General features: G+C 47.8%; 1 protein-coding gene across 3 annotated transcripts in view; it reads left to right on the top strand.

The window, feature by feature from the left end:
* The first annotated feature begins 8,345 nt into the window (after positions 1 to 8,345).
* RPH3A (rabphilin 3A) overlaps positions 8,346 to 23,052 on the top strand; it is a 99,295-nt gene continuing 84,588 nt past the window's right edge. For 2 of the 3 annotated variants that reach the window (XM_067539494.1, XM_067539492.1), the window contains exon 1: positions 8,346 to 8,476. The gene's annotated coding sequence lies outside the window, so the exon portion shown is untranslated. Of the gene's footprint in view, positions 8,477 to 11,327; positions 11,398 to 15,633; positions 15,689 to 23,052 lie in introns of those variants that run through there. The other variant, XM_067539493.1, reaches the window with a different exon arrangement.

The raw sequence follows: 23,052 nt of genomic DNA, 5'->3' as shown, positions 1-23,052 counted from the left end.
CTGCCAAAAATGAGCCGTGTGACCTTCAGCACGTCCCGTAGTTAGCTTTCAGCTTTAGAATACCCAGTATCTGCCGGTGTGTGCAATCTTTGAATTCTGAAATACAAGGCGGCACACAAGGAACCTCCTGTAATGCATTAGTTCAGGAGAGCTGTTTTGGGAAGAGAAAGCGTGGAAGCTATTTAGTTTAAAATACACAAAGGTAAGGACTGGCCCCCAGAACTGGTACCCACACGACAGCTGTCCCAAATTCAAGAGAGTATCATGACCCAGGTCAAAAAGGTGTTGTGAAACTTCCTTAATATTGTGAAAGCTCTTTGAGATCCTTGGCTGAAATGGCCCTTGTATGTATTATTTAGGTTTAGACCTGTCATTCCAACACTTCAGCAGCTAATCTATGCTGTACTGCTTTTGGTTTTGAAAAGCCACGCAACATACGGTTAAGGACAGTTATACACTCTGTTATAGGGACCACATTCTCAGGAATGATCTCCTTATCCATGGAATTGGAGTTTCTGTTCAGTAAAGTACTTAAGCATGTGTTTAACTTTTAAGCACTGGAGGGGCTGTACTCCTATCCTTTAAAATTAAGCATATGTACCTTGTTGAATCAGGGCCTACTGGTTTTATTTCTGTGTTCCTTTCTGTATTGTATAGCACTATTTAAACTCTCCCATTACAGCATTTCTCCATTTGGGATCAAGAAAATGATTGTCTCTCTCTGAAATGTTGGCCAACTGTTCCTCAGCTTTCTGACTTCATAGTATCTGTTCTGGTCCTGAGATGTTCTCGTGTGTGAGTCTCAGATCTGATTTATCTCAGCGCTTTTTTGTCTTCAAATTGAAATGCTACAGGCAATTTTCTACGTGTTAGCTACACCTCATGCATGACTTCCAAGGAGGTAATTGCTTGAATTTACAGCATAACTGGAGTGATACGTAATATGAAGATGATCAGAGAAAGAAAACTTGAGTGTGCAGGACATGTGTCACATGAGCGGTGAGAGCCTGCCGAAATAATGTTTTTCAGGGTTTGGTGCCAGGAACAGGGGGTGCCCCAGGCGCGTGTGGCTGATTGGATGGGGTACGGTATGGTGCACTTCTCAAGGCTGTTTGGAAACGGTGAAATATGGAGTAGGATTGCTGGCCCATGACTCCTGCGTGTTGTGTTTGCTGTTCACTGTGATGTGACTGGCGTTTTGTACTATGACAGAATAGGAAGATTTTTCCGGCAAGGTGTGTTTTACAATCCCGGTGCTGTCTCTGCCCTCAGTTCCTTGGGAGCAGTTTTGTTTAGCAAAGACAGATGCTCTAAGCCTGTCATCCATTATCCTGGGTGCCAAGTGCATTCAGACACCCTATGCTGCAAGGGGAAAAGGACAGAGCGTACGGGTGTCTGACGGCTAATGCAAGTGGAAGGAGAACTTAATGGACAGGTTTTAGTGTGTGTGTTTGCCGTAAGTGGCCTGCCCTACCCAACGCTGTTTTTAGTAAGGGCTATGCCCCGTGACTGTCTGCGCCTTTCTATCCTCTGCTTTTCTGTCATGCCAGGGGAGTCTTGAATGATGTCCTTACGCCATTCAATAGCTTGTTTGATGACTTGGTGAGATTTTGACTCCTCTGTCTCTTGGCTTACTTGTTACTTTCTGTGCAGGGAGGAAGTGTGTGTGTGGGGGTGGGTGTGTGTGGGTGTGTATGGAGGGTGGGGACGTGTTCCTGCATGCTCCTACTCAGGTCTATTTCAATGGGACTCTATTTGGCTGAACACGGGCTCCTTGTTCCAGCACGGTTCTGCAGGATCCAGCCCATACAATGGAAACACATTTGGTCTCACTTTGAAGTGGAATTTAAAAAGGAATTTGAATCACTTTGGTACCTCAGCAGGATGTCCTCAGCAGCTACCATTTCAAATGCAGAAATTAGTTTCGCTGATATCACGTAGGAAGATTGTGACGCTTCTTCCCCTCCCCCCCCCAACGTGAATAAAGGGTTTGGATCTATTTTATTTGGGAATAAAAGACAAATGGGCTAATCTTCAGAATCGCGGGGCATCCACACCTCCCACTGATTACAATGGGAGCTGCAGTTGCTCTGTCCTCCCAAAAATCAGGACAGAATCTCAGAAATGTCGCATCTGTCCATGCAAAATCCTGTTCTTTCACCCTCTTGAGCAGTACATTTTCCCAAAGCTTAATTTAAAAGACAGAGGTGGCTTCTCCATGCCCATGATTAAGTTTGACTTTGGGATGGCTAGATGTGACTAATTTCCATTTCTTATGAGTGTCAAATAATTACATTAGTATTAAACCACTTTGTTTTATCGCCATTGAGAACATGTCCTCTGCTAAATTATCACTGAGTTATGGTGCAGGCCGTATCACTTTGTCACTGTCACATACTGGAGACAGTTTTTTTTTTTTCTCCCAGACATCTTGTGTGATTTGTGGACAAGAATGGTGTGTGGAGTGTGTGATTATATATAATAAAAAATCTAATTTTTTGCTCTAAGAAAAGATCCACTAAAATGTTTACTGATGTAGTGGAGGCAAAAAAATTCTCTCATGTGACTGAGTTCACATCAGTCACTTTAATTTTTGTATAACCTTGTTTGCATTCAAACTACCAATGTGATTGCAAGTACAAACACCGTTTTGTTTTTCCTTAGCACTGGTGTTAGTTATTTTTTCTCTCTCAGCTTTCATGAGAGATTTCTTGAGAGGCTATGGGTTTCCATTGGATCCTTTGAAATGCTTCAACCCTAATTTAAAATGCTTAGATGTGTGTGGGTTTTTTTTTTTAAACTAATTTTGATATTCCTTTTTTCTGTGTGATCGTCTTTGAATTCCAGCTTAATTCTACTAAGCTAATCATTCCTTTAAAGATATTAGAACAGTATGAGTCAGAACATGCGGCTTAGTATTCTGCAATGACATAGAAGGCTGTTTATGGCATAAGAAATAATAATTGTGATTTTAAAAAGAAGCTGAAGCCCTGTAAATAAAACTTGAAAGACAATTGAGGTGCACAGGCCCTCTTGAGTCAAGCCTTTGGATAAGAGGGTCTTTAAACTTGGGGCTTGAACCTGCCACCCCTTACTAAGGTGAGTAATCCTTAATTGTCTAATGGTCACGTGAACAAGCCGCTAAGACCCAAGTAATGACTGCACTTAAACCGGTCTAGGCAATGCTCCTTTTAATCAATGATCGTGTCTGCGTCAGTTATTTCAATGGGAGGCTTGTCTGAGAAGTGCCTTGAGATTTTTGCAAGTTGTGGTTGTGTTGCACAATCAGCGTGCAATTTCACATGAGTAAATGGAAGTTTTCTTAATTCACGATATACTTCCATGCGCGCGCACATCCATCGTGCAGCTGGTAATTATTGAATGGCTATATTTTCTACCTGGTGAGTATTTTCTGTGGTTTTTCCTTAACCTGAGGCTAAATCTTGCAGGCTTCCATCAATTTAAATGGGAGTTTTGCCTGAGCAAGGACTGTTGTGTTTGTTCTCTTTTAAAGTCCTTGACATATCAGCTAATAGGAAAAGCTCCTTGAGCCCCCGAAAGGATAACAGGAGCTGTTAAATGGTGGCTATTTCCATCATTTATTATTACCCAGATTAGATTGGTTGTTAAAAATCCAGCCTTTGTGTTTTGTTTCAAGCCAACTCGTGTTGTTTCAGTGGCATCAGACGTTGGATAGAAAAAGACACTGTGCCAAGTTCTGAACTAAATCAATCACACCACTGAAGTGGATAGAGCGATTCTGGATTCATACCGCAGTAACTGAGGGGGTCACTCTATTGAACTCAGTGGCGTGAGCTTCCATTTACACTGGAATAACTTTGTTCAGAAACTGGCCCACTACCTCTTATTTCCTCTTCTGCTTATTTCCTTTCCTATCATTTTGATCATACTGATAAATGAGTAATCGATCTATTAAAGGGGGTTGATTTTCAGTGCTAATTCCTTCGCTTAGCAGAGAATATTAACGGCCTTTCAAGAGGCAGAAATGGCTCTGAGTCCGGAGTATTGCATATGCTGCACTTTTGTTTTAATGTTCCAGGATGGCCATATTACAACAGAGATGAAAATGGTGAGGCCTACCCAGCTATCCCATCAGTGAAAGTTTTTTTAATCATTGCCATTGACTAGTCATGTAGCAATTGGAGCTAATAATATTTGAGGAACGAAGAAGACCTAGAAAAGGGAAAAGTTTTACAACCTGAGGGATCCTGACTTCCAGGTTTGAATTTTTCCTTCAAGGTGGAAAATGGTAACTCTAGTAATATGTTAGCTAATTGCTACAGGTGAGCCTGAACCGAAGCTTTGGACATCTTTGAATCTAGAGTTGAGCTTTGCATTTTGCCACACGCTTAGCTAGCTCATGTGTTGGAATATAATTAATTCTTGACAGTTACAGTATCTGAAAAGTTAAAAATAAACTGAGGAGGAAATAAATAAAAATCCTTGCTTTGATCTGCTGTCTGAACCCACCAGACTGCCAAAAATGTATTTGTGATTAAACAAAAATCAAGCAGACGTTTATTTTTAGAACATAGCCCTGTCTAAACTTCCCAAGGAAATGAAAGAGCTAGGTATTTAAAACATATAATTGTAGGTATTCTGTCTTTATTTGAAAAGTAGCTTAAAAATAAGGTTTTCAAATGTGTGCAGTTTTTTAATCTTATAATTTAAGATGGTCAGGATGTATAAACTTTAAAATATATAAACTCTTGTGTTAACTCCCTCCAACCACCTTGCATCAATTGGAAATTCTTTAAAATATGTATTTTGAGAGAGGACAGAAGAAAACATCCATCAAGATTATATAATAAAGCCAGTCAAGACTCCGCCTTGAATTTTGGAATAATTCCTTTGTTTAAAAAAAAGGGAAGAGAACATTCTATTTTCTAGCTCTGGTTTTTCAATGCTTCTTAAAAAAAATGAGCAATTTAGAAGAAGAAACTTTTGTAAGGGTTACTTTATTCTTATTGGGGCAGCCGCCAAACTGAAGAAATGAAACACTTTCTTCCCTTTTCCATACAAAGAAATGATGCCACCATACTTTCCCCATTTGTCTCTTCATGAAGAGTTTGTTAAATAGAAAGTATGGCTTCTTCTTTGTGATCTGCTTTGTAATTTAGAGCTAGAGCTGGGTGCATACAGCACAATTATTTTTTTTTTGAGGGGGGAGGGTAAATTTGTAAATTAATTTGTTTTGACTGTTGTGGCCCTTTGTGTTTTCCTTCTGCAAATGTTCTACTGAATTTTGGAGAATATTTACAGAAAGAAAATGTAAAGGGCCAGATCCTTAGCACAGCTCTGTTGAAATCAAAGGAGCTACGCCCCATTACACCAGCTCTGGTTCTCACTTATAATTCTTAAACATAGATATTCACATCAAGCCCTGAGCCTCTGAGAAATGGCATTCACCAAAAAAAAAGTGTATGATCCATCACATGCAGTATGTGTCCAATCAAAATGAACCACCAGTTCAAATGCCGAATAGTGTCTACACACTGCCGGCATCCGGCATCCAGATCAAGAGTTATGGTCAGTGATGGAAATCATAAGCTCGTCTCAGACAGGAAAACAAAGTGAATTTGCTTGAATGTTGTTCACCCCCCTCTAACCTTTCGCTTCTGTGCATTATGAGGCCCTCTTCTGTTGCCACCTGAGATGTTTCTGCAAACCTTCAATGAGCATTGTTTTCCTCACCTTTAATTGCATCTGCAATGGTGGCTGCATTCATTTTACTCCAGAGGAGCTGGTGGTTTGAGAGGCACTGGAAGAGGGGAATGCACCAAAGCAAGCAGGGTTTTGGAGGGTTCGCTGTCTGAAGAAAGGTTCCTCACGCTCCCTTTGTCAGAAAAGCCATCAGCTTCCCTATAGCTCTGGACAAGGTCTTCCAGGCTGCTCAGATACAGCCTAGCCGGCACCCCGGGCAAGGAAGGTGGTGATGCTGTTGTAAAGCATGCAGAGTCTAACAGGCGAATGAGACCAACAGGTGGGCCAGGGAACCAGGGTGACAAATCATAGTGGCTGTGCACAATTCTTAGCCAGATGGTAGCAGGGCCTGTCTGCCTTTGACCTTCTGCCCTGCACCATGGCAATGCTCCAGCTGGCTGAGGAGGGCTCAGGATGTCTTCCTGGGGGGTGGCAGCCGGAGGCTCTCAAGTGTAATGTTAGTCATTCCCGCCCCCACACCTGGGCTGAATAGGCTCCCAGCCCTTTGAGGCTTCTCTCTCCTAAATCATCTGAGAATCAAACTACTTCCTCTCCCCCTGCTCGGTGGGTATGGCTTTCTCTTATTGAAGCGGGATGGGTCCCTGAATCACTGGGAGACCATTTCACCCCTCGTCCCCCTCTGAATGTAATAATTCATGGGGGGTGGAGACAGCGTAGCACCATTCTGCATGTTACGTGATGACAGCGGCACTGGAAGGATTCACATTCATTTAATGCTGCTTATAACTCGAGGCTTAATGGACAGAGCTGGAAAAGGCCTGCAAGCTCATCTGGTCCATCTCCCAGCCTCTACGCGAGTGTCCCCTACGGTATCTTTTACTAGTGTGTTATTGAGACTCGACTATTAAACCCGTAGGGAAGCTTATCCTTCATATTCAGCCTGTTTTCCCCCTTAGACTCATCCATTTGCCTAATTGAACTCCACGCCCCCCACTAAATAATGGCTCTCCCTCCCTGGTGTTTACACCCTGGTGTGTATTTGTAGTTTGCTGTCATGCCTTCCTTTCCTTTGTGTTTGTTTAACTCTTTATGGTTTTTAAGCTGCGGCTCGACAAAGCCCTGGCTGGGATGATTTAGCTGAGGTTGGTCCTGCTTTGAGCAGGGGGTTGGGCTAGATACCTCCTGAGGTCCTTTACTGCCCTCATCTTCTATGATTCTGTGATTCTTCTAACGTTCCTCCACCCTCTGGCTCTTCTTTGCTGTTCCCTGTAAGCCCCCTCTGGTTTGTAGCTTTCTGCTGGCACTGAATGTGATATTTCAGGGCTGACCACACCAGCACCCTGAAAACACAGGAGCCAACCTTGCCTGGCACTCAGCAGGATTGGTTCTACAATCTCAACAACAGGCAGAAAGAGTACAGGCCACAAGGTGTCTGATGGTACCATGCCCTGGCAGCCTTCTGTCTGATAAGAGCAGGAAAATGCGCCAGCTTGGTGATGGTTTGCCAGTGAGGACTCAGACCCCACACCCATCTCTACTGACTGACCTGGGGGTGGTGGTCCAGAGAGATCTTTGACCTCAGATAATCCAGCTGGCTTTGTCTCTGCTGGACCCAACAGTCCAGGGAGACGGCAGAGGGCGGTGTAGTCCTTGTAACGCTTGCTGTTCATTTAATGCTTCCCTCCACTGTGTAAGGAAGGAGCAATTAAACACTTTGTTCCAGATTATGACTCCAAACTGGGGTGACCTGAGAGGAAGGTCTGGTTTGTTTAAAGTAGTGTGAGGATGACACCCATGGAGATGAAAAGGCTGGTTTCTAAGGATCCCCTGCTGCAGTGATTAGACAGAAACACCATTATAACCACACAACACATTAAAGATGGCCCCAAACCACTAGTCTCAATCCGAAGGGGGAAAGAGACAAGACATCTGGGATCATCCTCTAGGGTTTCTTCTCCTTGGGAGCTTGTCTACATATGGAGTTAGTTTAGGAACAGCTATGCCTGACTAGCCCCAGAAGGGGCCATTCTAATTCTGGAACAACACTGCCTCCTTCCTATTAAACTTCACACACTCTGAAAGGTGCTGGGGGTTAAGTTTTCCGATGTGCCATAATGGCTTAGGGGGAAGCCATCTCTGAGTGGCGGTGGGATGCGGGTTTATACCTGCCCCTCTGGCACTTTTGAAAATGGGACATTGGCTCCTCAATTGCATTTTTTTAAAAGGTGCTTTTGGAAGTTTGGTCCTTTGCTCCTCTGGGGGCCGGTGTGGATGGGACAGAACAGCGGCCGAGCCTCTGAAGGTCACCTCCCAACCTCTTGGCTTTGGGGAAGCTGGTGCAGGGTGCAGGGCTGCTATTGGGGGCGCTCCTGGCCGGGACAGAGAGACGGGGAAGTTCCAGTCCCAGGTACCCCACTGGCAACCCTGTGTGAGAAAGGGGATTGCAGAAACCCTCGCCAGCCCCCGCACCGCACCTGTATCCAGGCAAGTGCTTCACTTGTAAGGACAGGGCGGCCAGCCAGCCTCCAGCTGCGGTTTTTTTTTTTTACTTTCCTAACTGATGCGGCCAGCCCAGAGTGGCCCAGCCCAAATTAAAAGCCCTGATTCCGGCTGGAGAAGCGGGGGGGAGGGGTGACCCAGGTCCCCTGCTGGAGCCGGAGCTCGGGGCGTGCTTGGAGCCCCGGGCCAGGAGAATATTTGCAGGCGGCGGGGAGGAAAACGCCACCCCCCCCCGCCCTCCAGCCGGCCGGGCCAGCCCCAGCAGCGCCTTGGAGGAGGCGGCCACGCTCAGGTGGGGAGGGGGGCGCTGGCGCAGGGGTGGGTGTGTGGGCGGCTGTCACCGCTCCGCCTCCTGCGCTCAGCCCCGCCGCTGCTGCTGCTGCTCCCACCTCCCGGGCGCCCCGGGCCGGGCTGGGCGGATCACGGGGCGGGACGCAGGAGCCATCGCGGGCGGCCCCGGCCCGGCTGCGGCTGCAGACTCGCCTGGCGCGCTGGCTTCCCGGGGCAGCTCCGCGCGGGGTGAGCCGAGACGGAGAGGGGGGGACCCCGGGCGGGCTTGGACCGGGGCGGGCTTGGACCGCGGAGTTTGCGGGGCTGGGGCCGGGCAGCCGCTCGCCCAACTTGTCCAGACGCGTGTCCTTTGTTCCCGCAGACCGGCCCCCGCCTTGCAAACCGGGCCGGGCTCCCCGAGGCACCGGGGGGGGCAGCGCCTTGAATCCTCCCCACACCCGGGCCGGGCCGGGCCGGGCTGATCCCCCTGCAAACCAGCGCTGGGATTTCCCACGGCCCCCCCCAGGTCCCGTCCCGCGGCTGCCTTTGCCTCCGCGGCGGGGAAGGGAGCCGCCTCTGCGCTTTTACGCACCGTTTGGATGCGCGGGTTTCGCTCTGTACAGAGCCGCCCGGGTCTTACCCCTGCTCCCCGCGGCGGATGGGCCTGGTCGCGGCTGGCGAAACCAACGCCTCTGCCCGAGAGAGCAGCTGGGCGCCGAGCAGCGTCGGATGGTTCACGTCTCTCCGCTGAACCCGGGGCGAAACCAGGTGCGCGTTTGGCAGCGCGCAATCTGGGCCGGCGCCGTGTTGCTCTGTGCGTGTGTCGCTCCGCAGAGGTGTAGAGAGAGACCTTAGCCCTCAAACTGGGGGGAGGAATAATCTCTAGGCGTTGAAATGCTAACGGTCCGGGTTGAAGTGTGAGGAGAAGGGGGAGCGATGGGGGCGCCGGGGCGCCTGTAGCGAAACTCGGGCCAGGTTTAAACTCCAGCGTTGGGATTGTCCCACGTGTGGACAGGTGTGAACGAGGGGCTTTGACTTCGGGGACGAGGGAGCTGAGAGCGGGGCAAGTGCTCGGGGGCGAGGCATTAGCCCTTGGAAATGTTTGTAGTCGAAGGAAACGTGGTTTGATTTTTAAATTCAGCAGCGCGGGGGGTGATATCCTGCCTGGATCTCGGTAGAAATGCTCTGTCCGTTTCCTTAAATCCGCTGGTGCTTTAAAGCTCCGGTTGCAAACGGGGGGAGTAGGCGGTGAGTGTCTCTGCCACTTACCGGCTGGCTGGCTCGCCTCCTGGCTGGAGGGGCCGCCGATTGTTGCCATGGTGAAACACTGCGGAGTGGACCGAGGATGGGGCGTTTGGGGAGCCGAATGAAACGGCATGAAGACACAGTATGTGCCTGTCACCGACAGCTGGTTTCCATTGCGCCTCCTGGGTGACTGTTAGGTGGGGGGACAGCCCGCAGTAGAGGGATTTAGGGAAAGTTTCAAAATGGATGTGCTTGGACCGGAGCAGCTGCACAGGAACTAGGCAAATCCTGCTCTCTGCATTCTTCCAGGGAGGTAAAACACTTGGTGTGTCTAATGTAACCATTTTGTTCTACTAGGGAGGAGGACTGGTGTGTTCACCAAACCCTTTGTTTTTGTTTAACCTCCCTCCCCCTCCAAACCACCCTATATTTGAACTGGTTTCACAAAGAACAGGACTTGTATGTGAAATTAGCACCACCTCTTCCATTGCATGTAAGTTGGAGTGTATTGTTCTAGGTTACTGCAGACAGGGGTATTCTGGTAATTAGCTATTGTCTGTTTGATTTATTGTGATGAATTTTGTGATCATGCAGGAGTGATGGTGACCAGTGCAAAGTATAGGAACGGGGAAATTGTCCAACAACTTAGATTTTTTTTAAAGCACCCCGAAAATCCTTTACCTTCCTATTTTCGTGCAGACAGCAAACGGTGCGCTAACGTTGCAGAGAATGAACAGTAGCTGCTGTATCAGAGCTGATCACTGCAAACCCAACCTAATGCCAGACCGCTTAAAATACTGGAACATTGGTGGGGATGTAGAGACCTGCCCGTCCCTGCTGGAGCTGAGTGTTCACACACCAGTCTGATTTGTGTGTTGCAGTGTGGCTCCTGCTCTCTTAGCCTTCTGTTCAGCCAAGGCTTTGAATGCGGTAGCTCTCAAATTGGTTCAATTGTTCTGCTCGTGCATCTCCTCCACCACGCTCCTTGAACATACAAAATCTAAAAGAGCATCAGAATCATAGTCTCCTAACTCCTGTAGGCAAAACACAGCCTTCCGAATAGTAGAGCAAGTGGAGTGTGGTAATGCTGCTATGTCCTGTAGCAGTGGTTTTCAAGCTGTGGGGTCCGCAGATTAAACCTAAGATTTCCAAAGGGGTCCGCACTGCCATTTGGACTTTTTAAAGGGGTCTGCAAATGAGAAAAGATTGAAAACCACTGTCTTATAGCATAACCAGGGAATTTAAAACAGGGCCACGGGTGTCTTCTGTCTCTATGCCTTTTATTTGTCTTGCTCTCTAGCAGGCATGCAGGCGGTATTTAAATCAATGAGATCGAAGGGCCAAATAGCTGGGTTTCAGCTATTAACGTTTGTTTGGTCTGCCACTTAAAAACAGGAACCAGATGGCTGCACCCGAATGCTTCTATACTTTGAACTTTGCCAGTGTTATACCGTTCCTGGAAACGGAGGGCTGTGGGCCGAGTAGACTGGGTTTTTTCCCCCCTCATTGTGAGATTGTGCTTCAGGGCTTGGCGGAGCATTCTTCACAGTGGATATGAAGAGGAGAACGGATGAATAATTTGGTTTAATTTCTTGTAGCATGAGCATGGAAATAGATCCTGTTAATGTTTGGATGCCGGGATGGATTTGAAGACAGGTTATTCATCTGCTGCTAGAGATTCATTGATCCAGCTCTGATGTAAGGAAGTTTAAATTCATGAAGTTTATATTCACTCCTTCCTCGGGGATTTGATGGAGTAAAGCACAGTCAGGGCTTTAGGCTCGGGCCCTAATTAATGAATTAGGAATTGCTGAAACAATCACTGAATCCCAAGTGCTGCTGGGGGGGAGAAGTGAGCCGGTCTGGCTATGAATAGAGCCATACTTTGCCCTGGTGTTACAAAAAAGAGCCATGCTGAACTGAAGATATTTTTGGTTCTCCCTGTCTCTGCGGAGTCACCTGTCGGGAGTTTAAGGATGGAATCTGGTTGGCTCTTTCCTCACATCCCAGCACAAGTCTAGCAAACACTTGGAGCTGTGAGCGTGTGGCATTTGTGTGTGTGTGTGTGGGGGGGGGGGTGTGCAAAGTACATTTAAATTCTTGCTGATTTTACATTTATCAAGATGAGCAGGAACCTGCCCGGGCTGGCCATGTCGTGTATTTATGGGGGTTGTTTGGGAAAATAACTCTGAGCGACCCAAGGTTTCTTTTGGGATGTAAAGCAGTGATTTGAGGGGCTGTCTTGATCAGGGGGACTGAAAATGGCATGTGTCTCTTTCAACCTTTCCTCACCACTTTGAATGGGACGCAAGTTGGTGGTGAACAGACATTACTATTTGACAACTGTCGATCCTCATGGAATGACGTGAGTGTCTCCAGTCTGCTCCTGGTGTGCAGGTATCCGTATAACGAAAACTACCATCGGAATTGTTGCTAATTAGCAGTAATCATTCATCACTGCAAGCAGAGAGCTCCATGTTTGAGCAGGCAGGGAGTCTGCACAATTGCTCCTCTCTGGCCCCTCTCTAGTCATTCCTGGGCTTCTCGATGAAACTGTGAGCAAGGGTCACCACTGCTATTCATCACGGTGTTGGGTTTGTGATGCTGGGAAAATACCATGTGATAGGGTGCTTGGAGGGCCAGGTGGCCTAGTGGTTAGCATATCTGGTCTCCACCCTCTGTCTCTCTCTCAGGGGGCTGTAGTGGTGCCTGGTTCCTGACCCTACGCTGGAAGTGTTGGGGCCTCCCCCGCTGCATCTGGGCCATTGCCCTTAAATGGGCCATGGTAGGGGGACCCAGGGGTCCCAGCCCAGGGTCCTGTGGGAAGTAATACGGACAGATTCCTCCCTGCAGAGAGTTGAAGTCTGCCACCCTGGGCTACTTCCTACCTAGGATCTCCAGCATTGGGCATGGCCCCTATAGTCCAAATGGTCCATAGCTTAACAAAAAGCGGGACGCTATAGGACTTGCTGGTTCTCAGAGGGGTGGTGGTTGTGGAAGGCTCTGCCTGGGAGCCTTACCCACCCTCGATCCCCTCTCAGGCTCCACCTTCTGTCTGGCTTCCTGGAGAAGGATTCTTTCCTGCGACAGCCTGTCCACCACCCTTTGTGGGGGCTCCCGAGTTCCTTTTAACACGCCCTTCCAGCTGGAGCAGCGTGGCAGGCCTGGAGGGGTGGGTCGACCCGGGCGCGGTATTGCCTTTTAACCCCCTCTGGGCCCAGTGTGGGGTTTGCACAGCCCATCCCAACAGGCAAGGCATTTGTCGAGGAGGAAGAGCAGCTCCTTCATTCTACTACACGAACAGGGGGTTGGGATTCTGGGAGGCTTGAAATGGGATCACAATGTTTTTGTCTGGTCCCTTTTTGCCCGTGAAGTGCCCTGTCTATGAATCCCGCTGGGGGAAGGTCAGGGCCAACTCTGTGCAAAACGAAACGTTTTTGCGTCCCTGTTTTTTGGGCGTTGAGAGAGAAAAACGGTGATCCTGTCCCAGCCACATCGCTCTCAGCCCATCTACCCTCGGGCGCCCGTTTCTCAGGGGTGCTAGCTGGGCTGATTCAAGTCCCTGACTCTGATGGACTAGTGGGCATCATTGTAGCTGCTGATGTTCTCCAGATAAAGATTTTGTTATAACTCCTAGCTGCCTGCAGAGGTGGGGAAATGTTAAACAGATCTGTACCTTGCTGGACACTGCGTCACCGTGGGATGGTCAACTGAATGTTGCCGTCTTTGGGACTTGGTCCTCCACAGTCATTGCACCATCAGGCTGTGATTTCTAGGCTAGCCAGGATTAATTCTGGATTGTTTTAATATCTGACCCGAGACAGACTCAATTGCTGGAAACCAGAGAAGGGAAAAGTGGGTTCCTGGGATGCACCTGAGGTTTCTCTCCCCTCCCCCTTGTCAAGTGTTCTTTTTCTGTGGCCCTTGACCTCACATACGTTTCCTGGTCACTGGGCCTGAAAGGCAGCTGTTGTTACCGATATGGCTTCCATCACTAGCGTCTGAGAGCACCTTTCACTTCAGCTGGATATTTGCCGGACATGCCAAGAGGTCTACTTTAAAAAGAACCTCCCTTACTGTGCCCAAAACGGGGTACAGTTACCCGGTTTGCTGGTGCATTTACCTGATCTGTGTCGACGAACAGATGCACTCCTAAATCCACCAGAGACAGACCGCGCCAGAGGCTCCCCAAATCTTTTCACTCTGCCCAAATCCAGTGTAAACCTGATTACGGCGTTTTCGTTTTGCTGAACGTTTTTGTTGGTTATTTAAAAAAAAAAAAAAAAAAAAAGCCAGTGGTGCCAATTAATTTTCACAGCTCTGGGCAGGCATCAGGTGCGGTGCAAGTGACTCCTGCCCCCCCCCTTTTTGCCGCTGTCCTGCAGGAGCTGGCATCTAGAGATGTACGTTGTAGCAGTGCGGTGAACTGCTGCTGAGCAGTACTGTAGAGCCAGCATTGTCACAAGAGCTTTTATATAAGAAATGGTAATGCTGCCATCAGATTTAATAACACGATGCAGGCTGAAATTACCTCGTAATGCTGTCTTGCTAGAGATCCCAAAACCTAGCAATCACAGATAAGTCACTGATTTTTGTTTTCCCTGCAATTAATCAACAGGAGAAAATCCACACGACAGCATTATAATGATGTTTGGTTTGTGGAAGAGTTACTTGAAAAATGTCACTGCACAGCTTAAATAACATTTCCTGCTCACCGCAGCTTCGCTGCCTTTGTTCTGTTCTGTCTAGAGACTGTCAGGAAACTTTTAATGAAAAAAGACATTTTCCGCTATGTAAATGTAGCTGAATGCTGGCAAGAAGGCATTAGCTAAACAGAAGAGATGGGGGTATGGGCAGGGGAATTAGCTAAATCTCTCAGGACTTGATTCTGGTCTTACACCAGTGTTACTTCATTAACTATAGCGGAGATGGGCAGGTGTGAATAAGATTTCAATGGAGTTGCATCCGATTTACACCAGTGTAAGTGAGAGCAGAACGAGGGCAGGTCTACACTGAAAATGCCACATCGGCGCAGCTGCAGCACTTCAGTGGAGACGCTCCTAATTCATCCACCTCCTTGAGAGGCAGTAGCTGTGTGGGCAGGAGAAGCTCTCCTGTGGACATAAAGCTGTCTAACTGCGGGTTAAGGTCTGTATAAATGCATTGCTCAGGGGTGTGGACGTTTCACACCCCCGAGTGACGTAGTTACGCCGACATAAGTCTGTAATGTAGACCTGGCCCAATAGTCTCTCTTGCCTTTATATAGTCCCGTATGCCTGTCAATGGGGTACACAATGTGTACAGGCAGGATTTTTGCCCAAAACGTCTGTTGCCGTAGAGCTGTTCTTTAATCCCCTTTCTGCAGAACTTGGTATGCAGTGCGGGAAGCTAAAACCTGGAGATGCAGCAAAGAGAAGTTAGTAAATCCGTATCCACTGAGCTGCAAACACGCCAGGCGTATTTTGCAGTCCTGTGATCTCTATTGGGCCCCCGTGGATCCGAATAGGAACAAAGAGAAAGCGTGAGGGCAGAAAACGGGGTGAAGATGTGAATGCGCTGGAGGGATATTTACAGGAGACTGGCTTATTTTGTTTAAAGCAACGGCCGTGCACCAGCGCTTTGGGAATGGTGTGACACCCTTGTGGTCACAAGGGAGAGAGGGGCTGGGCAGCGTTTCAGCAATTTTCAGCAAGAGTAGCCATGAAATTAGTCAGCCTGCCATTTAACTGAACCGCAGTCACATTTGCTGTTCTTCAAGCCCAGGGAATTGATCCCGGGGTGGCTGCGTTGTAGGCTTGTAATCTTCTTTTTCTCCACATGCTAGAGCTCAGGACTGCGTAGCAAAGGTTGGTTTTGTAGACTGGTAGGGACAGTCCTCTAGTTGGCCGAGGTTCTGATCCAAGTGATAACTAATGATACTTTGCCCATCTCCAGCGCCTGTTTCCTGTGGATCGCAATCAATTAACGGCAGACCATCCCCACGGGATAGGTAAGTCTGGTAATGTCCCCATTTTACTGGTAAGAAAGCCAGAGGCACGGAGGGATTAAGGACAAAAGTGGTCCTTGATTTAGGATGCTTCACTTTCTGGGTGCCCATGTTGAGACACGGAGGGGGGTCTAATTTTCAGAAGTGAAGTCAGCGGGAGCTGCTGGTGCTCAGCACCTTTGCAAACGGTCTCAGATTGGGCACCTGAAATCAGGGGCCATGTGGCAAAGTTGTAGCCTGAATGACATCCTGGCTGTGAGAGAGAAGGGGTGCGGGTGAGGTGATATCTTTTTATTGGACCAATTTCTGTTGGTGAGAGAGACAAGCTTTTGAGGTACACAGAGCTCTTCTTCAGGTCTGGGAAGGGTCCTGAGAGCATCACAGCTAAGGACAAAGCGAACAGATAGTGTTAGCACATATTCTAAGGGACCATTCAAGGAGAAGTGGCCCGTTAAACCCTTATAGTTTTAGGACTAAAAGGGGAGGGGGCTAGCGGGTTACAGACTACTGTAAAAAAGCCAGAAATCCAGTGTCTCTGATCAGTCCATGATTTTTAGTGTCTAGCAGAGGGATGAATTTAAGCTCCCAGGCTCGTCTTTAGCAAATGCTGGGCAGGTTTCCTTTGTGGATGAGGACTGAGCGATCGGATGTAGAGTGATTGCTTTGTGAAAAGTGTTCACCCACAGGGGATTTGGGGTTTTTGCCTTTTATCATTTTCCTGTGAGAGCTCATTCAAGAGCGTAGTGATTGTCTGCTCCTGGCTGGCTGCTGGAGCTGAAAAAGACTTTGGCTCTGAGCTGAGAGTGAAGGAAAGGTACTGGGGGCGGCGGGGAAGCGGCCCCAGGAAATGCAGCAGTTAGTAAAGGGATGCAACAGATGGCTGCTACTTATAGGGTCCCTGGGTCGGGGCCCTGAGTTGTGGGTGGGCCCTGGCCACTAGGGAAATGGCATAAGCTTTGAAGAAAGGGGCTGAAGACCTGGAAGAGGGTCAGCCTTTGTGGGACTTTGATACCCCCGGAGAGGGGGGAGAACGGAACGGAAAGCAGTGACTCAGCTGGGGTCAGTCGAGGTTCGCCAGGAGGTGAAGAGTCTCCAGGGAAGAAGGCCTGGGGGTGCTGATCCATTCCAGAGCAGAAACCATTAAGGACCTGAGCCCCGGGAGGGCTGCAGGCCGACATCGACCAAGGGCTGCTGCGACAGGCCCTGTTGGACTTACACCCCGGACGGGGTTTCGTTGGTGTTTGGCGTGAGATGCGGCTGAGCTCCGAAGACCTATCGCGGTTCGAGGGAGTGCAGGTGCACACGCTCGGTCGGGGGGTGCTTGCGAATGGGGAGTGGCGTCCCGTTACAGGGATCTGCCTAGCAATTCTGCAGAGCCTTCCTTTCCCATCTCGAGCTCTGTTACCCAGCTGAGGGGTCTAAATGCACGCACCTCCCAGGCTGACGTGACCACAAATGTGGGTTGCCTTAAAAACCATCAGCTTGGTACAAGAGGATCTGTTCCGGGTTGAAAACTCTCTTTCATGATGACAAAACTATTCAGCCCAGAACCCGAGTTGCGGTTCGGTTTATTTGTTTGTAAGATGATTGGTTAAAAAAAAAAATCTGCTAGGGACGTGATATTATCGTGTGTGTGTTTAAAGCCTGCTCTCTTCAACCAAATGAATGGCATTGAGCTTTGTCAAGGTAAAAACTACCTACTAATTAGCGCTGGCGGGTGGCGTTGGAGCAGCAAACTTATTCAATATTTAAGAAAGCTGCATTGCAGAGCTGGGAAAGCGAGGGAGACAGGCTGCCCGTGTCAGTACCTTAGCTGTTGGATCTCTGCATACAGCATGAAGTGTGGAGCGCCTCTCAGAGCTTGGCTGTTGAATTGATGAGCTTTTAAATGCTGAAGCCTCTTCATTTTTACCACTGACGGGCTCGACGCTGGAGTGCTCGCTGCCGTCTGATGATCCTTTCGGGGGCCTCTTCATCCAGGCGCCTGTTTGAGAAGAGGGTGGTTACAGTGCGGGTGATGTGATGTGTTTTGGGTTTGACGCTAAGCTCCTGGTGCACACGGTTGCTTGCTCTGGAGTTTGTTCTGCATCTGCTAGTTACTCCTGATTTGAGAGGGGCTGGGACTGCATCCGTGCTGGGTGCATCCCACCCTATTATCAGGGGATAATTACTACAACCCACCAACCTGATACCTGGAAGGAAACCAGGGAGGTTGAAGTACAGTAGCTGGAGAAACGACTCAGTGATTTCCCCCCCCCAGTGCTGGCATAAGTGTCGTTTCAGCTGCATTCAGGGCTCTCATCCGACATAGACTGAGCAGAAATTGAGTTGATTATTTATGTATTACTGATCTTAAGTGCTGACAGTATGCTCAGAACTGCATCAGACACAACACTCCCTGATCCAAAGCCCTGACAGTGGAAAAGACGCACCCAGAGAACTGGGAAGCCGCAGGAGGGAGGGCTTTTTCTTTGTTATAACAAATAAACCCAGGGCTAGATCTTCAGCTGGTGTGAATGGGCCTCGCTCCAGTTTCAATGGAGTTACACTGATTTGCCCCAGCTGGCAATCTGGCCCTGAATCCTTAAGTGAGATGAATGAACCGAAAAGAAGCGGTTTAACATTTATCTGGGGTCTTTCTCTTCTTCCCCTTTGAATTCTCTTCCTATCCACCCACTTGCAAGGCGCTCCAGTGTGGCTTTTGGCTTTTTGAGGGGCGGGGGGGGTGGTGGTGGTGGTAAACGTCGGCTCTCAGTTATGTTGGTGGAACCCCGGTGAAGTCAATGAGGCTGCTAGTCCATTGGGCTGCATGGATATCCTGCACCTCCGGTGCTGCTTCTCACCCTGGGGCAGGGCCTCGAACAGCGCCTGTAGTGCCAATCTGCATCGTCCCTTCGAGCCCCGCCGATGGAGTGCAAGACTCTTCTCTTGCCGTCGGAAGGCGCGTTGTCTGGTCACAACCCTCGGTAGGAAAAATCCAAACAATGGAGAGATTTTCTCCCCCACTCCTCTGACCGTACGTGTTTCCCGGGCCGCGCTACCAGCCTGGCATGTGACCGAACTAAAATCTCTCATCTGACCCAGGGGACTGCAGGTAACGGGGCTGTGAATGTCATACGCCCTCAACGTCAAACCAGACGTCTTTCTTCTGCCCATGACTTTATATTGCTTTGATACAAGTGAGTTTGTTGCTAGAATTCATGGCAGCTGTTGACCCCTGTTGCTTGATGATGAGATCTACTCTGAATAGGAAAGATGCCAGTTTAAGTCCGGGATCTTTGGACTGTATAGAAATGTAAGTTCCATATCCTGTCTGCTGCAAACGAGTAACAAAAGTGCTTGCTCATCATGGCTTGGACATGCCACTTGTGATGCCGAAAACCAGGGCCAGTTGGCAGAAATAGTCCATGCTAGATGACCCACTTTTGATTGCACGTGGTTTGTATGTTTGTTTTTTGCCGTGTGTGTGTGGCAGCATCTGTGCTGCGTGAATTCTTTTTGCCCAGTTTTTAAACAGGAGGCAAAAAAACCCGTTTGATTCTCTTCAGACTGAGAGGCTATGAATCAGTTGGTTCATCCTATGGAGACAGCAAAACATTTAGAAAGGCCCAAAGTACAGAGATAAGCAGCTAATGTGTTTGTGTGAATGTTCCTCTATGCACTCAAGCTGTAATCCTACTGTAGCTTTTATATGTGTATCATATTATTTTCTGCTAATGGGTCCTACTGTATTTATGCTGCTGTGGCTAAACTCTTAATGTTAAACATCGAGGATTTCAGGTTGGGCAGCAAGCATTCTACCATGCTGGGGGAAAGTAGGAACAATTCATAGGACTTTCTTTTAATTTATACGTTAGCAGATTCGTGGGCTCCATCATACAGAAAGGATAGGGCAATATTTGTCTTGTGGCTATTCTAAAAGGCCAGGAGTGAGGACCTCCGCTCTATTTCTGGCTCTTCCATGAACTTGCTGAGAGACTTTGGGCAAGCCACGTCAGACTCTCTCTGCCTCAGCTTGCCCATCTGTAAAATGGATGTAATAATATTTAGGGTAGTTGCCATGAGAAAGTCATCACTTACCACATAACCGCCCGGCTGTGTCTCAGTATTTCCTATTCTTAGTACAGGGCAAATCTGTGAGATCTCAAATACCCATTTGCGGGTGGCAATAAGCTGTCTTTCTAATGGTGACCATTGCACCAATGTCAAAGGGCTGATATGAGACTAAATGCATTAATGTTTGCAAAGTGCTTTGGGATTCTCAGACTAAGGGGGCTGTAGCTGCACAAAGTGTGCTGCTGACGGAGTATGTAGTAAAGTAGTGAGCTGCAGCAAAAATTGCTAAAATGAGATTGTCATTGAAGAATTGGCTCCCTAATAGAGAAACTTAAGCTGCGTATTTACTCAAGTTTTGAATGAGCAACTCTGTCCCAACAACCTAACATAAATCCCCAGCCTCTGTTTCAGAGGGTAGAAATAAAGGCATTTTTATGGGTGGAGAGAGGAGAATTTTAAGATATACTTCAAGTTAGTTATTGTCCGAGTCTGATTTATTACCTGATCTGACTCCAGAGAGTATGTGCTTGGTGGTTCTAGTGAATTTCATCACCTCTCTGGATTCCAAAGCAAATACATTTTCCCTTTTTTTATGCTGCAGAGCCAGGAATAGGATTGAATCCTCCAATTAAAGAGAAAAAGTTGAAAAGCTTGTTTCAATCAGATCAACATTCCTCTTTTTGCTTAAGTTGGAGGCTCCAAGAGCAGAAACATAGGCATGGCAGTGTGGCCTAGTAGACAGAGCACTGGGCTGGTACTCAGGGCACCTAGGTTCTTCTATTCGTAGCTCTATCACTGATCTGCCGGGCGACCATGGACAGGTCAACTTCCTGCTCTTTGCTTCAGTTTCCCCATCTCTAAAATCAAAGAGGACCTATTATTCAGGTGTGGCAACCAGGATCCAGCTATGTCGTTTGTGTAATTAGAATGATATTAGCTGCCACCTGTGTAATCTTAACCTTTTAGGACTTGGTCCATTTAAAGTCTGTGCAAAGCCATGACATCCCTTGGTGGGCTTGAGATTAAAGTTACGCGAACACGTCAGCTTTCCAGCCAGAAAGGTTCACGGTCAGTCGAACTCCATCTTCTCCATTGTCAAATCTTTCTGCGAAGATTTGGGTGTAACTGGTTTGCAAAGGTTTGCTGGGACGGGGATAGTGGCCATGTTGTAAAATATCATGTGACTTGTCCCATGTGACATTTCCAGGTAAACCAGATTGTGTTTGAAGTGCACCGGTGAGGAGCAGGGGTTCAGAGAGAGCCAGAAAGTTCGTATCTGGCTTGGATGAAGTGTTTCTGGACACAAACAAAATCCATCCGAAGCGCAAGGTCAGGGTTACATCCTGAACTTGACGCCCGTTGCTTTGAGGTTAAAGTCATCCTTGGGGGTGAGGCTCAAATAGGGTGAGACGTTCACTTACTACAGCACAGAGGTGTGTCTATGAGACTTTTTTTAAATACCTCTTTACATTTCTTCACTCTCACCCAAGGATCTCAAAGCACATTACACATGTTAATGAATTGGGACTCACAATTCCCTGTGAACTCGGCAAGTGTTATTCCCACATCACTGATGTTGAAAGGGGGGGACGGAGAGAGAGGCCATGCAACATGGTCAAGTCACACAAGATCTTACTGGCAGAGCTGGGAATGAAACTCAGGGCTCCTGGCAGTCAGACTTTGGTGCCTTAGCTGAAAGCCCACCCTTCCTCTCAAATGTGTGTTATTTGTTGGGCTTATTATGCAATGCAATGGACGCACAGGAGATGTTTTTAAATGATACAGGAGTCGGCAGCATCTTTTTAGCAAAGTCCCGGGATAAAATATTTCCACTTGTTAACTAAACATGTCATATTTCGTCACCCCACTGATCAAGACCTGCAGACGGCTCTGCCAGGTATTATTGCTCAAGTGCAAAGGCGTGGATAAGCACAACTGTGAGCTGTTGTTTCTCTCTCTTTTTTTTTTTTTAAACCTTGTGCTAAAAATGCATCTGCAGACATTAGAATGAGCAGGAGCGCATGCTGGAAGCAATGCAAGTTAGGTCTTCAGAATCTATTATTTATAGGCACAGAGAAAGGCTTGTGTATTTCACCAGGGATGATCTCGGGGTTTTTTCTGTATCTACTGCTATGGGAAATGCTATTTGGCCTAACTATTATGAGCAGAAACTTCTAGTACAAGAGGCAAATTTTGCTTATTCCTGGCTGAAAGGTCAGTTGGTTTTGTTGACTGCTTAGCTAGAAAGGCAATTTGAGAAGATGGTCCCTTTTTAGATTTCATTTGCTGCTGTATGCTGCCCAGGGGAAACCAGCTATCAAGTGCATAGCAGTAGGGTGAAGAGGGCAGATGCTCCAGGGTGCTAATCTATGACATGGGAGATCCATGGTAAAAATCTCTGTGCTCCCCTTAAGGATGCGCTGTCATCATGCTAGATGGGGAGCGTGCTTGTTTCTTAGGAGACATCCACTTGCAGTGCATACATGGCCTTTGGGTCTGCATCCGTTTCCCAAGAGTCAGTTTTCAGTTCCTGGCTTCATTCCTTCTAGCAGGTGCTGGTAGCATCATTCTGAGCAATTGCCATCACCCGCGACGTCCTTTGACAGGTTTCTATCACGCAAAGCCCAGCCTTGTGTCCGCTGAAACTGAAGTGACCAGGATGAATGGCATGCTTGCTTTTCTCCCCTTTCTGGTGGGAGTTTGGGGGACATCCCCCCTCGCGTGGGCAGTCTGCAGCCATTAATGCTGTTGTAAACAATCCATGCTGAGAGGCAAAGAAGCGATAGTCTAACCGGCTGACCCTGCCAGCCAGCTATCTCGCTTTTGCTGAAGTGGGTTGGATCTATTGCACCAGCAAAAAAAAGAAAACAAGCCAAAAAACAACCACTGCAGCTTCACGATTGAAATATCTGTATTTTAAAAGCCAGGATGAGCAGGGGACACGCATTGATTTGATTTTCCTAGCTGGGAAGCATAAATATACGCTGCGCGCGTGACGAATTTCCCTCTCTATTAAAAACATTAAGAATATGAGAAGCCAGGGTTTATAACATCAACACTGCAGGGGTTAGCCAGAAATCCAATAGAGAATCTTATTAGTAGCCGGTAGGTCAGAGACGAAGCCCATTTCCAGCAAATTTCTGCAAGCCTAATACAAATCACTCAGATAAATGCAAAGTAAAGCACATCGGAAAACAGAATCCCAACTATCCCTATAAAATGATGGGGTCTACATTAGCTGTTACAAATGAAGAAAGAGATCTTGGCGTCACTGTGGAGAGTTCTCTGAAAACATCCACTCCAGGTGCAGC

Source organism: Emydura macquarii, unplaced genomic scaffold (assembly GCF_026122565.2).
Source record: "Emydura macquarii macquarii isolate MOO-44397 ecotype Brisbane River unplaced genomic scaffold, CSIRO-AGI_Emac_v2 contig_554, whole genome shotgun sequence".
Lineage (NCBI taxonomy): Eukaryota > Metazoa > Chordata > Testudines > Chelidae > Emydura > Emydura macquarii.
The sequence above is the reverse complement of the archived record's forward strand: the minus strand, read 5'-3'. Positions and strand labels throughout refer to the sequence as shown.